Raw genomic sequence first — 15,346 nt, forward strand, 5'->3', positions numbered from 1 at the left:
CTTATCCACGTTCTTACATGGAAAACATGCATTCTATGATGGAAACAGCATTCTATGACACTTGTTTTACAGTCAAGAGCTTCTCTGCTGTTGCCATGGTTATACAACTATTTTGAGGTAAACATGCACACTCATAGTGGGTTTGAGAACTGATTAACATAAGGAATTTTAAAGTCTGATCCTGAAATTGTTATTAAAGTCACATGGATATGGTGATAATAGGTTATAAGACAGAACCCACTGGAATTTTGCTGATGGTGATGGTGTAACATTTCCTTCTATATTTATTTACACAAAGAATGTTTGGAAGCTTATTACAAAATGCCTGTTTTGAAGGGTACAACAATCTTTGGAAAGACCATCAACTTTCAAGTGTTTAGAGATTCAATGACAGTGGCAGTGAAATACCAAAGAAAACCACAATGCCACTTGTCACAGTGTCCAAATCATAGAGATATGAACAAAAGAGGACAAGGGAAGCACAATATAAGGGATGCTAAATGAGCAATGTTGTGAAATGCTTATTTCCATACAGGAATATGAGCACTTAGTTCATGAACTCACAGCAACTGTGATTATATAGGTATTCATATGCGACCAGACAGCCCAAAATTTGCAAATACTGAATGGGATGTGTTCTCCATCCTTCTCCTCTTAAGTGGATAAAATGGCCGTTGGAAGCTGTTTGGAGGTGTGTTCTAACTAATGAGCGAGCAGCTTTTCTGTGTTCTAGGTGATAGACTCATATCCAAGTTCACATGGACATCACTCATTGACCTTAGGGAATTATAACACATAAAGATGACATGAAATTGGGAGGGGCATATTAGAATGAAAATAAATGGTGTTTAACAGAGTAAATAGTTGCATGTTAAGATTTTATTTCAATGTATGGAGGCATGAAAATTTATATGGGAGCTGGCAAATTGAAATCATTTAAACCCAGAAACACTGTTTCTTCTTTCTCTCTCTGGCTTGTTAATATCTTCTTCCAGAGTTGGCCATATCTAAATCGTGCACAGAGGTAACTAACCACTCAGGAGTGCAGAGAGTCCAGATAAAACACGTGTTACCACACATACTTCTCAGTAAAACAGCATGAATGCCTGAGGTCATAAGATTCTTGGAGCTGCCTGGCACAGGAGACTTCCCGTTTCCAGCTGTACCCAGACCTGATAGGGCCATAGAACTACATAGGCAAATTGAACAACAACAGAGCTGGTCTAGCAAGAGTATGCACATACCTGTCTACACGGAGAGAACAGGGCTGCCAGGATCACAGACAGTCTATATGATAGATTATCCGTATTCAAAGACAGCTATCTATATCAGAAATATTTGTAATTACACTTTTAATCAATTTGGCAATAGTGTATGCCTATCAATCTATTTGTATTCTTTTCTATGATATAGTCAAATTTAACATGCTTCTATTCATATTTCCTGAATTTTATCAGAAATACTTCCCAAGTAAACTTCATTTTTATTAGAAAATGTATATAATTCCACCATCAAGGAAGAGAGATACATTTTTATGCCTACCAGATTATCTGTAAAATTTTCCATGATAGTCTTCAAGTTTATTATTTTATTCTATATTTTTCTACAATTGTATTAGATGGATTTAACATGTAAATCTCCAGTCTTGTCATAACATATTGCTACTTCCTTTTAAAATCAATTACGCAACGATTTTTATGTCTACCATTTTCTCACTTATATTCTAAAAATATTTTCACAATGGACATATTCTATATATTTCTTCAATATTGTCGATAATATTTTCAATGTAAATCTTCAATTTTACCATAAAATGTTTTTACTTCCTTTGTGAAAAGGAAAGGAAAACACACAAAGTTTAAATCTGTTCTGAATTAGCAGGAAGGAATAAATACTTCCACCCACAGAATCAGTGTCTATATAATGAAAATTTCAATACTAAGAAGAAGATACTACACCTTGAAGTTCCAGGTAGTTTCTAAATAAAAAAGAACTTGGCCATTGTCCATGGTTAACTAGCTCAACCACATGGAAGACACTAATGATAAAAGCACCACACCCTTAAACTAAAGACAAAAAAAAAAAAAAAAAAAAAAAACTCTAAAAGTTAATAAAAAATATTTGTTCCATCAGGCTTGCGTTTTCACACTCAGAAGAGAGTAATTCTGGGCTTAAGAGGAAAAAATCTTACCCATGTTCTTAAACTGTGATGAAAATAGCATGCTCTGACAATGCCTTTACAGTCAAGAGCTACTCCAACGTTGCTATGGTTATACAGACATTATGATGTAAACATCCACTCTCTTAGTGGGTTTGAGGTCTGGTTAACATGAGGGATTTTAACATCTGGTACTGAAATTGGAGGTAAAGGCTTGTGGATAGGAAGTTCATAGGTTATAGCATAGAGCCTACTATAATTTTGCTCATGGGGATGGTGTAGCATTTCCTTTTATGCTTATGTTTATACACATAGATTGCTAGGAACCTTAGTCCAAAAAGTTACTTTTGAAGTGTATAACTTTTCAATTTTTAGAGATTAAGTGACAGTGAAAGTGAAATACCTAAGGATAACACAATGGCACAATTCCACTATCCAAATCTCAGGGATCAGCAAACAAATGGACAAGGGAAGAACAGTGTAAGGGATACAAAATGAGCAATGCTCTGAAATGCACACTTCATTACAGAAATAAGGGCACTTAGTTCATGAACACATACCAACTGCATTTATCTATTTATCCATATCAGGCAAGACACCCAGAACTATGCAAATCTTTAAGCGGATGTGTTCCTCATACTCTACCTTTTAGGAGGATACATTTCAGGTAGAAGCTGTTTGGAGTGCTGTTCTAACAAATTAGCTGCTTTTCTATATTCTAGAGTATAGACTCATATCCAAGTTCACATGGGCAGCACGAATTGACCTTAGTGAATTACCAAGTATGAAATATGACATGAAATATAAGTGGGGTAAATTAGAGGGAAAATAAATGGTGTTTAACACAGTAAACAGCAGCAAGTTAAGATTGTATTTCAGTGTATTGAAGCACGAGAATTTATTTGGTGGTTAATAATTTCAGACCTTTAAAACAAGAACCATCGCTTCTTATTTCTATCTTTCGATTTGAAACATCCTGTGCCAAAGTGGGTCATATTCACGTGGTACAAAGAGGTAGCAAAGCACTCATGAGGGTAGAGAGGACAGATAACACAGGCAGGACCACTTCCACGAATCAGAGAAAATAGACTGAAGTCCTGAGGACATAAAAGGCTAGGAACAGCCTGGGACAGGAGAATTCCCACTTCCATCTGCACACAGACAAGACTGTGAGCAGAATTACATAGACAAATACAACCACAAGAAAGCTGATCTAGCAAGAATATATAAATACCTGTATACACAGAGAGAACAGGGCTTCGAAGAGCAATGAAACAGAGGAAACATGATACATTAGCCACAGTCAGAGACAGCAATACCAGTTAACACCAGAGGAAACAAGATGGCAAAGATCAAATGCAAGTACATTACCAACTGAAAACAAGGAATAATAGCATCAACTGAAACAAGTTCTCCAAAAACAGCAAGTCCTAGATTCACCAACACCCAAAAAATCAAGATCTGAATATAAAATTACATCTCTTTATGCTGATAGAAGATTTCAATAAGTACATAAATAAGTCTCTTAAAGATGTGCAGGAAAATATGTGTCACCTGTTACAAGCCTGTAAAAAGGAAACAATAAATTCACTCTAAAAAGTAAAGTAGAACATGGGTCAACAGGCAGAAGCCCTTAAGGAGAAAATAAATATGAATCCCTTAAATTATTACAGGAGAACATGGGTCAACAGGTAGCAGTCCTTAAAGAGGAAAAACAAAATCACTTAAAGAAATACAGGAGAACATGTGTCAACAGATAGAAGCCATTTACGAGGAAACCCAATAAGCACTCATAGAAATACAGGAGAACATGGGTCAACATGTAGAAGCCCTTACACAGAAAACAACAACTAAAAAAAAAAAAAAATATTACGTGAATAAAGAAATAAGTGAAGAAATTGAACAAAACCATCGAGGATATAAAAACTGCAATGCATACAACTAAGCAAACTGAAAGGGAGAAAACTATTGAATATAAAAACCCTTGGAAAGAAATCAGGAGTCATAGATGCAAACATTAGCAATAGAATAGAAATGATAGGAGAAAGAATCTGAGGTGTTGAAGATTATATAGAAATTATTGTCACAACAGTCAAAAATTTCAAAATGTGAAAAGTTTGTAAGCCATAATGTCCAGCAAATCCAGGACACAATGAAAAGTCCAAACCTAAAGATTATAGGAGTAGAATAGAATGATGATTTATACCTGATAGGGACAGGAAATACCTTCAACAAAATTATAGAAGGAAACTGCCCTATCCTAAAGAGAGAGATGGCCATGAATATACTTCAAACATACTGATCCAGAACAGAAAGTATTCCTGGCACAAAATAATCAAAACATCAAATGCAGTAAACAAAGAAATATTAAGAGCAGTAACCGAGAATGATCCTGTAACATATAAACTCAGATTTATCAGTATTACCTCAGCATTCACACAAGAATCTATGAAAGCTAAAAGTTCCTGTTAAGATCTCATACAGACCCAGAGATACCACAAATGCCAGCCTAGATTAATATACCCAGCAAAAGTCTCAATCACCATACAAGGAGAAACCAAGATATTCCATGATAAAACCAAATTTACACAAATATCTTTCCAATAGTCCAGCAATACAAATCATAAGAGAAGGGAAAAGCCAGCACAAAGAAGGAAACTATACCTAAAAAAGAGCAAGAAAGTAATCTTTCAACAAAGCAAACAGAAGATTAACCACACAAATACAGAAATTACATCAAACGTAAGAGGAGTCAACAATCATTCCTTAAAACCTCTTAACATGAATGGACACAATTCCTCAATAAACAAACATAGAATAACAATTGTTTTACTGGTAAATCTCTAATTTTATCAGAAATAATGTTTATAATTTGTTTATTAAGAAAAGTTATAATGTTTTATATTTCAAAGTGGTTTTTGCTTTTTTTTTATTAGATATATTCATCATTCACTTTTCTAATGTTGTCCCTATTCCTGGGTTTCCAGCCCCCCCCCCAAAAATATTCATAAGCTGTCTCATCTCTTTGTCTACCATTTTATCCGTATAATTTTCCATGATAATGTTTACTTTTAACATGATTGTCTCCATGTTTCTTCACTTTTATCAGAATAACTTTCCAGGAGAATATTCAAATTTATCATAAAATATTTGCAATTCTACTCTCAATCAAATTAGAAGTATATAAGCCTACCATATTATCTGTAGAATTTTATAAGAAATAGTCATTTTTAACATGATTTCATATATACATTTTGAAATTTATGAGAAAAATTTCCAAAAGTATCTTTAACTTTCATATCAAATATATTTGGTATTCCATTTTCAATCAGTTTGGAAATAGTTTCTTGCTATGAAAGTATGTTTATAATTTTCTTAGACAACATCAAATCAAACCTGTTTTTCGACATATTTCTTGAGTTTTTATCAGAATTATTTTCCATGAACACCATCAATTTTATCAGAAAACATATTACCACCATCAATGAACAAAGAATTATTTTATCCCTACCATTTTAACTGTATATTTTTCCATAATAATCTTCAAGATTGTCATGTTATTATATATTTTTCTACAATTTTATTGGAAATATATATCATGCAAATCTTCAATCCTGTCATAACACGTTGTACTTGTTTTTTAAATCATTTTAGAAATGATTAAATACCATTTTCTCTTTAATATTCAAAGAATATATTCATACTTGATTTCTTTTTCTACATATTTGTTCAATATTTTCAGAAATATTACAAATGTAAATCTTCAATTTCATTATAAAATATTCTACTTCCGTTTTCAATGGAAAGAATGAAAAGGAAATTTAAAAAACCCAAAGTTTAAAGTGTGTTTTGAATTATCAAGCATGCATCAGAACCAAGGGTTATTAAATGAAAATCACAAAGCTTGAATATGATTCCACATTTTGAATTTCCAAGTATTTTCCAAAATAACACAACTTAGTCATTGTCCTTGTTTAACAAACTCAACCTCATTGAAAGCCCTAATGATAATGGCACCACTCCCTTTAACAAAAGACACAGAAAACTCAATCTCAAAGTTTCTAGAAATTAACTTTCATCTGGCTAGCTTTACAGAGTCAGAATAGAATAAAAACATTATGCATGTTCTTACATGGAAAACATGCATTCTATGATGGAAACAGCATTCTATGACAGTGCCTTTACAGTCAAGAGCTTCTCTGCTGTTGCCATGGTTATACAACTATTATGAGGTAAACGTCCACTCTGCTAGTGGGTTTGAGACCTGAATAACATGAGGAATTTTAATGTATGATCCTGAAATTGTTGTAAAAGTCACGTGGATATGGTGATAATAGGTTATAGGACAGAACCCACTATAATTTTGCTCATGGAGATGGCGTAACATTTCCTTCTATATTTATATACACAAAGAATGTTAGGAACCTTATTACAAAATGCCTCATTTGAAGAGTACATCAATCTTTGGAAAGACCATCAACTTTCAAGTGTTTCGAGATTCATTGACAGTGAAAGTGAAATCCCAAAGGAAACCACAATGCCACTTGTCACACCGTCCAAATCATAGAGATAAGAACCAAAGAGGACGAGGGAAGTACAATGTAAGGGATGGTAAATGAGCAATGCTGTGAAATGCTTATTTCCATACAGGAATATGAGCACTTAGTTCATGAACTCACAGCAACTGTGATTATATAGCTATTCATATATGACAAGTCAGATAGAATTTTGGCAAATACTTAATGGGATGTGTTCTCCATGCTTCTCCTCTTAAGAGGATAAAGTGGCAGTTTGAAGCTGTTTGGAGGTGTGTTTTAACTAATGAGTGAGCAGCTTTTCTGTGTTCTAGGTGATAGACTCATATCTAAGTTCACATGGGCAGCAGTAATTTACCTTAGGGAATTATCACACATGAAAAATGACATGAAATTGGGAGGGGCATATTAGAGCGAAATAAATGATGTTTATCAGAGTAAATAGTTGCAAGTTAAGATTTTATTTCAGTGTATGGAGGCATGAAAATTAATATGGGAGCTAGCAAATTGAAATCATTTAAACCCAGAACCATTGCTTCTTCTTTCTGTCTCTGGCTTGTTAATATCCTCTTCCAGAGTTGGCCATATCCAAGTGGTGCACAGAGGTAGCTAACCAATCAGGTGTGCTGAGAGGCCAGATGAAACTACTCAATGAAACAGAATGAATCCCTGAGGTCATAAGAGCCTTAAAGCAGCCTGTGACAGGAGACTTCCCATTTCCATCGGTACCCAGAACTGATAGGGCCATAGAACTACATAGGCAAATAGAAAAACAACAGAGCTGGTCTAGCAAGAGTATGCACATATCTGTCTACACGGAGAGAACAGGCCTCCCAGGATCATAGACAGAGAGGTTATATGATAGATTAGCCATATTCAGAGACAGCTATTTATATTAGAAATGTTTGTAATTACACTTTTAATCAATTTGGCAATACTTTATGCCTATCAATCTATTTGTATACTTTTCTATGAAATAGTCAAATTTAACATGCTTTTCTTCATATTCCTGAATTTTATCAGAAATACTTCCCAAATAAACATCAATTTTATTAGAAAATGTATATAATACCTCCATCAAGAAAGAGAGAAACATTTTTATGCGTACCAGATTATCTGTAAAATTTTCCATGATAATCTTCAAGTTTATCATGTTATTCTTTCCCTTCCACCAGAGCACTGAGCTGGCTGGCAGACCCCATTCTTCCACTGATGTTATCTCTGGCCTTTGTCCCTTGGAACAATAAGGTGCTTTCACCTTGAAGACCAAGACTGCCTCAGGGCAGTCTCTCCTGGAAGCCAGCAAAGACCAGCCAGACTGGAAACAGGCAACCTGCTGAGAAAATGGAGCCAAGGGGTTCTTCACCTGTACTTTGATGTTGAGGGGGGCAGTGTTGTTTCCTAAAGACTATATTAAATATCTTGGCAAAATAATATTAAATTCAGTCCTGAGCAGCAACTGTCGCCTCAACTCAATTTCTCTTTCGCCCCCTTCCCATTACCCCCAGAATTCTATGACAGCATTCTATGACACTGCCTTTACAGTCAAGAGCTTCTCTCCTGTTGCCATGGTTATAAAACTATTATGAGGTAAACATGCACACTCCTAGTGGGTTTGAGACCTGATTAACATGAGGATTTTTAATGTCTGATGCTGACATTGTTGTTAAAGTCACGTGGATATGGTGATAATAGGTTATAAGACAGAACCCACTATAATTTTGCTCATGGTGATGGAATAACATTTTCTTCTATATTTATATACACAAAGAATTTTAGGAACCTTATTACAAAAGGCCTGTTTTGAAGGGTACATCAATTTTAGTAAAGACCATGAACTTTCAAGTGTTTAGAGACTGAATGACAGTGGAAGTGAAATCCCAAAGGAAACCACAATGCCACTTTTCACATTGTCCAAATAACAGAGATATGCACAAAAGAGGACAAGGGAAGCACAATATAAGGGATGCTAAATGAGCAATGTTGTGAAATGCTTACTTCCATACAGGAATATGAGCACTTAGTTCATGAACTCACAGCAACTGTGATTATATAGATATTTATATAAGACCAGACAGCCCGTATTTTTATTAGAAAATGTATATAATTCTTCCATCAAGAAAGAGAGAAACATTTTCATGCCTACCAGATTATCTGTAAAATTTTCCATGGTAATCTTCAAGTTTATCATGTTATTCTGTATTTTTCTACAATTGTATTAAATGTATTTATCAGGTAAATTTTCAGTCTTGTCATAACATATTGCTACTTCCTTTTAAAAACAAGTAAGCAACGATTTTTTGTCTATCATTTTTCTCAATAATATTTTAAAAATATTTTCACAATGGACATGTTTTTCTATATATTTCTTCAATATTATCGGAAACATTTTCAATGTAAATCTTCAATTTTACCATAAAATGTTTTTACTTCCTTTGTATAAAGAAAAAGAAAACACACAATGTTTAAAGTCTGTACTGAATTAGCAGAAAGGAATAAATACTTGAACCCACAGAACCATCACTATATAATGAAAATTAACAAAGCTAAGAAGAAGATACTACACCTTGATGTTGCAGGTGGACTCTAAAAGAAAACAACTTGGCCATTGTCCTTGGTTTACTAACTCACCCAGATGGAAAACACTAAGGATAAAAGCACCACATCCTTTAACTAAAGAAAAAAAAAATGCCTCTATCTCAAAGTTAATTAAAAGAAATTTTTTTCCACCTGGCTAGGTTTTCCAAAGTCAGAGGAGAGTACTTCTGGGCACTAAAGGAATGAAATCTTACCCATGTTCTTACAGTGTGATGAAAATAGCATGCTCTCACAATGCCTTTACAATCAAGAGCTACTCCAATGTTGCCATGGTTATACAGCCATTATGATGTAAACATCCATACTCTTAGTTGGTTTGAGGCCTGGTTAACATGAGAGATTTTAACATCTGGTACTGATATTGGAGGTAAAGGCTTGTGGATAGGAAGTTCACAGGTTAGAGCATAGAGCCTACTATAATTTTGCTCATGGGGATGGTGTACCATTTCACTTTATGCTTATGTGTATACACATAGATTGCTAGGAACCTTAGTCCAAAAAGTTTCTTTTGAAGTGTATAACTTTTCAGTGTTTAGATATTAAGTCACAGTGAAAGTGAAATACAAAAGGATACCACAATGACACCTTTCCTCCATCCAAATCTCAGTGATCAGCAAAAAAATGGACAAGGGAAGAACAGTGTAAGAGATACAAAATGAGCAATGCTCTGAAATGCACCCTTCAGTACAGAAATATGGACGCTTAGTTCATGAACACATACCAACAGTTTTTATCTATTTATCCATAAAAGACAAGACACCCAGAACTAAGCGGATGTGTTCCTCATACTCTACCTCTTAGGAGGATAAAGTTTCAGGTGGAAGCTCTTTGGAGGGCTCTTCTAACAAATTAGCAGCTTTTCTATATTCTAGAGTATAGACTCATATACAAGTTCACATGGGCAGCACGAATTGACCTTAGTGAATTACCAACTATGAAATACGACATGAAATAGGGTGGGGCAAATTTGAGGGAAAATAAAGAGTGTTTAATATAGTAAACAGAAGCAAGTTAAGATTGTTTTTCAGTGTTTTAAGTACGAGAATTTATTTGGTTGTTAATAATTTCAGACCTTTAAAACAAGAACCATCGCTTCTTTTTTCTGTTTCTGGTTTTGAAACATCCTTTGCCAAAGTGGGTCATATCCAAGTGGTACAAGGAGGTATCAAACCACTCATGAGGGCAGAGAGGACATATAACACAGGCAGGACCACTTGCACTAATCAGAGAAAATAGACTGAAGCACTGAGGTTATAAGAGGCTAGGAAAAGCCTGGGACAGGAGAATTCCCATTTCCATCTGAACACAGATGCTATTGTCACCAGAATATGATTGTCACCAGAATATGACACCACACTTTGAATTTCCAAGTATTTTCCAAAAATAACACAACTTGGTCATTGTCTTTGTTTAACAAACTCAACCTCATTGAAAGCCCTAATGTTAATGGCACCACACCCTTTAATTAAAGACACAGAAAACTCAATCTCAAAGTTTCTAGGAATTATCTTTCATCTGGATAGCTTTACATAGTCAGAATAGAATAAAAACCATATCCATTTTCTTACATGGAAAACAAGCATTCTATGATGGAAACAGCATTCTATGACACTGCCTTTACAGTCAAGAGCTTCTCTGCTGTTGCCATGGTTATACTACTATTATGAGGTAAACATGCACACTCCTAGTATGTTTGAGACCTGATTAACATGAGGATTTTTAATGTCTGATACTGACATTGTTGTTAAAGTCACGTGGATATGGTGATAATAGGTTATAGGACAGAACCCACTATAATTTTGCAAATGGTGATGGAGTAACATTTTCTTCTATATTTATATACACAAAGAATTTTAGGAACCTTATTACAAAAGGCCTGTTTTGAAGGGTACATCAATTTTAGTAAAGACCATCAACTTTCAAGTGTTTAGAGATTGAATGACAGTGGAAGTGAAATCCCAAAGGAAACCACAATGCCACTTTTCACATTGTCCAAATCACAGAGATATGCACAAAAGAGGACAAGGGAAGCACAATATAAGGGATGCTAAATGAGCAATGTTGTGAAATGCTTACTTCCATACAGGAATATGAGCACTTAGTTCATGAACTCACAGCAACTGTGATTATGGATATTCATATAAGACCAGACAGCCCGAATTTTACAAGTACTAAATGGGATGTGTTCTCCATCCTTTTCCTCTTAAGAGGATAAAGTGGCCGTTGGAAGCTCTTAGCAGGTGTGTTCTAAATAATGAGCAGCTTTTCTGTGTTCCAGTGGATAGACTCATATCCACGTTCACATGGGCAGCAGTAATTGAACTTAGGGAATTATCGCATATGAAAGATGACATGAAATTGGGAGGGACATATTAGACGGAAATTAAATGGTGTTTAACAGAGTAAATAGTTGCATGTTAAGATATGATTTCAGTGTATGGAGGCGAGAAAATTTATATGGGAGCTGGCAAATTGTAATCATTTAAACCCAGAATCATTGCTTCTTCTTTCTCTCTCTGGCTTATTAATATCCTCTTCCAGAGTTGGCCATATCCAAATGATGCACAGAGGTAACTAACCACTCAGGAGTGCAGAGTGGCCAGATAAAACATGTGTTACCACCCATACTACTCAATGAAACAGCCTGAATGACTGAGGTCATAAGATCCTTGGAACAGCCTGGGACAGGAGCCTTCCCATTTCCATCTATACTCAGACCTGATAGGGCCATAGAACTACATAGGCAAATAGAACAACAACAGAGCTGGTCTAGGAAGAGTATGCACATTCCTGTCTACACGGAGAGAACAGGGCTCCCAGGATCACAGAGAGGCTATATGATAGATTATCCATATTCAGAGACAGCTATCTATATCAGAAATGTTTCTAATTTCACTTTTAATCAATTTGGCAATAGTTTATGCCTATCGATATATCTGCATATTTTTCTATGATATAGTCAAATTTAACATGCTTTTCTTCATATTCCTGAAGTTTATCAGAAATACTTCCCAAGTAAACATCAATTTTATTGGAAAATGTATATAATTCTTCTTTCAAGGAAAGAGAAACACTTTCATGACTATCAGATTATCTGTAAAATTTTCCATGATAATCTTCAAGTTTATCATGATATTCTGTACTTTTCTGCAACTGTATTAAATGTATTTATATTGTAAATTTTCAGTCTTGTCATAACATATTGCTACTTCCTTTTAAAAACAAGTAAGCAACGATTTTTGTCTACCATTTTTCTCAATAATATTCTAAAAATATTTTCAAAACGGACATGTTTTTCTATATATTTCTTCAATATTTTCGGAAATATTTTCTATGTAAATCTTCAATTTTACCATAAAAAGTTTTTGCTTCCTTTGTATAAAGAAAAAGAAAGCACACAATGTTTAAAGTCTGTTCTGAATTAGCGGGAAGGAGTAAATACTTGAACCCACAGAACCATCGCTATATAATGAAAATTACAAAGCTAAGAAGAAGATACTACACCTTGATGTTCCAGGTAGATTCTAATAGAAAACAACTTGGCCATTGTCCTTGGTTTACTAACTCACCCAGATGGCAAACACTAATGGTAAATGAAATACAACCTTTAACTAAAGAAAAAAAAATACCTCCATCTAAAAGTTAATATAAAAAAAAAATTGTTCCACCTGGCTAGGTTTTCCAAAGTCAGAGGAGAGTCCTTCTGGACATTATAGGAATGAAATCTTATCCATGTTCTTACAATGTGATGAAAATAGCATGCTCTGACAATGCCTTTACAGTCAAGAGCTACTCCAATGTTGCCATGGTTATACAGCCACTATGATGTAAACATCCACACTCTTAGTTGGTTTGAGGCCTGATTAACATGAGGGATTTTAACATCTGGTACTGATATTGGAGGTAAAGGCTTGTGGATAGGAAGGTCACAGGTTATAGCATAGAGCCTACTATAATTTTGCTCATGAGGATGGTGTAGCATTTCCTTTTATGCTTATGTTTATACACATAGATTGCTAGGAACCTTCGTCCAAAAAGTTTATTTTGAGGTGTATAACTTTTCAGTGTTTAGAGATTAAGTGACAGTGAAAGTGAAATACAAAAGTAGACCACAATGACACCTTTCCTCCATCCAAATCTCAGGGATCAGCAAAAAAAATGGACAAGGGAAGAACAGTGTAAGGGATACATAAAGAGCAATGCTCTGAAATGCACACTTCAGTACAGAAATATGGGCACTTAGTTCATGAACACATACCAACTGTGTTTATCTATTTATCCATATAAGACAAGACACCCAGAAGTATGCAAATAATTAAGCGGATGTGTTCCTCATACTCTACCACTTAGGAGGATAAAGTTTCAGGTGGAAGCTCTTTGGAGGGCTCTTCTAACAAATTAGCAGCTTTTCTATATTCTAGAGTATAGGCTCATATCCAAGTTCACATGGGCAGCACGAATTGACCTTAGTGAATTACCAACTATGAAATACTACATGAAATAGGGTGGGGTAAATTTGAGGGAAAATAAAGGGTGTTTAATATCGTAAACAGAAGCATGTTAAGATTGTTTTTCAGTGTTTAGAAGTACGAGAATTTATTTGGTTGCTAATAATTTCAGACATTTAAAACAATATCCATCGCTTCTTTTTTCTGTCTCTGGTTTTGAAACATCATTTGCCAAAGTGGGTCATATCCAAGTGGTACAAAGAGGTATCAAACCACTCATGAGGGCAGAGAGGACATATAAGACAGACAGGACCACTTGCACTAATCAGAGAAAATAGACTGAAGCACTGAATGTTTAAGAGGCTAGGAAAAGCCTGGGACAGGAGAATTCCCATTTCCATCTGAACACAGACAGGATTGTCCCCAGAATATGATTGTCACTGGAATTATATACCGCACTTTGAATTTCAAAGTATTTTCCAAAATAACACAACTTGGTCATTGTCCTTGTTTAACAAACTCAACCTCATTGAAAGCCCTAATGTTAATGGCACCACACCCTTTAATTAAAGACACAGAAAACTCAATCTCAAAGTTTCTAGGAATTATCTTTCATCTGGATAGCTTTACATAGTCAGAATAGAATAAAAACCATATCCATTTTCTTACATGGAAAACATGCATTCTATGATGGAAACAGCATTCTATGACACTGCCTTTACAGTCAAGAGCTTCTCTGCTGTTGCCATGGTTGTTCAACTATTATGAGGTAAACATGCACACTCCTTGTGGGTTTGGGACCTCATTAACATGAGGATTTTTAATGTCAGATACTGAAATTGTTGTTAAAGTCACGTGGATATGGTGATAATAGATTATAGGACAGAACCCACTATAATTTTCTTCATGGTGATGGAGTAACATTTTCTTCGATATTTATATACACAAAGAATTTTAGGAACCTTATTACAAAAGGCCTGTTTTGAAGGGTACATTAATTTTAGTAAAGACCATCAACTATCAAGTGTTTAGAGATTGAATGACAGTGGAAGTGAAATCCCAAAGGAAACCACAATGCCACTTTTCACACTGTCCAAATCACAGAGATATGCACAAAAGAGGACAAGGGAAGCACAATATAAGGGATGCTAAATGAGCAATGCTGTGAAATGCTTACTTCCATACAGGAATATGAGCACTTAGTTCATGAACTCACTGCAACTGTGATTATATGGATATTCATATAAGACCAGACAGCCCGTATTTCCAAATACTTAATGTGATGTGTTCTCCATCCTTCTCCTCTTAAGAGGATAAAGTTGCTGTTGGAAGCTGTTTGCAGGTGTCTTCTAACTAATGAGCAGCTTTTCTGTGTTCCAGTGGATAGACTCATATCCAAGTTCACATGGGCAGCAGTAATTGAACTTAGGGAATTATCACATATGAAAGATGACATGAAATTGTGAGGGACATATTAGACCAAAATTAAATCGTGTTTAACAGAGTAAATAATTGCATGTTAAGATATTATTTCAGTGTATGGAGGGGAGAAACTTTATATGGGAGCTGGCAAATTGTAATCATTTAAACCCAGACTCATTGCTTCT

The sequence above is a fragment of the Apodemus sylvaticus genome, chromosome X (assembly GCF_947179515.1).
Source record: "Apodemus sylvaticus chromosome X, mApoSyl1.1, whole genome shotgun sequence".
NCBI lineage: Eukaryota > Metazoa > Chordata > Mammalia > Rodentia > Muridae > Apodemus > Apodemus sylvaticus.